Source organism: Octopus bimaculoides, chromosome 11 (genome assembly GCF_001194135.2).
Source record: "Octopus bimaculoides isolate UCB-OBI-ISO-001 chromosome 11, ASM119413v2, whole genome shotgun sequence".
Lineage (NCBI taxonomy): Eukaryota > Metazoa > Mollusca > Cephalopoda > Octopoda > Octopodidae > Octopus > Octopus bimaculoides.
The window spans coordinates 12,663,431-12,665,275 of NC_068991.1; the positions used below are offsets into that span (position 1 = coordinate 12,663,431).

Below are 1,845 nucleotides of genomic sequence, written 5' to 3' on the forward strand. Positions count from 1 at the left end.
TATATATATGTACATATATTTTTCATTCTTTTTTCATTTTATCTAGTTTCAGCTCATGAGCTGTAGCTATGCTGGGGCACCGCCATTAAAAGAATTAACGCTGCGAACAGGATTCGAACCTGTGAGGGCATTGCCCATTGGATTTCGAGTCCAACGCCTTAACCACTCGGCCATCGCAGCATCTACGATATAATGAATATTATATAAGGAATATATACATATATAATTCCGCTGGTGTCACTATATATATATATGTGTGTGTGTGTGTGTGTGTGTGTGTGTGTGTGTGTGTGTGCATAATTTCACCGCTATCGCTATATATATATATAGTGACACCGGCGGAATTTGAATTCAGAGCGACGAAACAAATGCCGCAAGACATTTTATGCGCCCATATAAAGACTCTGCCCATTTGTTGTAAGATATATAGTGCATCAGTATAAACACTATACGCTAATCCCTTGCCATATCGCGGTTCACCTATCACGGTTTATTATTTAAGCTTACGTCGATTCCTCTGACTGGACATTACATTCAACCCTATAGATAGATAGATAGATGGATAGATAGATAGATAGATAGATAGATAGATAGATAGATAGATAGATAGATAGATAGATAGAAAAAATTATTCAGATGGTCAATGGCATGATATTCCCCTGTCATTTTATTCATTCTTCTAGGGCGTGATGTTAATAACCCGCGGACATATTTTCTCCTCATGCATTTTGAGAAGTGAAAGTGAAGCGGATTCAGAATATTTTCTGAGAATATGCACATTCAAGTTTTTTTCAGAATTGCAACCGTTTGAAACACAATGTTCGGCAAGTTCTCTCGATCTGCTGTCGAATCTGTGCTCATTAAATCTTTTGTTTAATTGTTGACTCGTCTTATTGCACAATGAACAGGGCCTACCTCTCTTGGAGTATCTGCACGCTGTACCTTGAAAAACAGCCGCAAGTGAGGTACGTACACTATGGGTTTATGTCGAACACCTTCTGTCGCGGGTGGGACGGATCCGGTTGTCAACTGAAGATCGGGAAGATCGCCCCGCTATCTTCCTTTAACCGGGAAGGAAAGGCTGTGTTTATATTCCTGGTGGCCATGGCGAAAGAGGTTGTATGGTGGACGAGAATGAAGGGACTGAAGACAAACACTTTACGCTTTGGCCAATCCCTGGAAAGGAAAATAGGGGTAGAGAAGAAAGTGTTGTCTTTTAGTCAGTTTACTGAAAGATGGATGAAAGTAGCGAGAATGGTGGCAGTGAACGGGCCTGCCCTGAGCATATGCCTGTAGTTGGAAAAAAAGGAAAGGAAAAAAGGTACCTGCTTCAAAAGTCAGGGTACCCATGGTTTTTTATGGGTTTTTTTCATGAGCAGCCCTCTAACGTCTCCTCCTCATTGAGGATTAACATATTGTTGATTTCTTTTTTTTTTTCTAATTTTGTTAGTCTCATAACAACACACTCACACACATACACACACACATTCTCTATTTTGTGTTGTAATGTCCATAATGTTTTTTCTTAATGTAAACCCTTGTAATTAGTAAAGAAATCATTATTATTATTATTATTATCATTATTATTATTATTATTATTATTATTATTATTATTATCATCATCATCATCATCATCATCATCATCATCATCATCATCATCATCATCATCATCATTATTATTATTATTATTATTATTATCATCATCATCATCATCATCATCATCATCATCATCATCATCATCATTATTATTATTATTATTATTATTATTATTATTATTATTATTATTATTAACGCGGCGAGCTGGCAGAAACGTTAGCACGCCGGGCGAAATGCTTAGCGGCATTT

The 1,845-nt window shown here is 37.0% G+C and overlaps 1 non-coding gene across 1 annotated transcript; it reads right to left on the minus strand.

Moving 5' to 3' along the window:
• Nucleotides 1–98: 98 nt before the first annotated feature.
• Nucleotides 99–180, minus strand: Trnas-cga (transfer RNA serine (anticodon CGA)). Its single transcript has one exon. It is a non-coding gene; the product is annotated as a tRNA-Ser (tRNA).
• Between the last annotated feature and the right edge of the window lie 1,665 nt (nucleotides 181–1,845).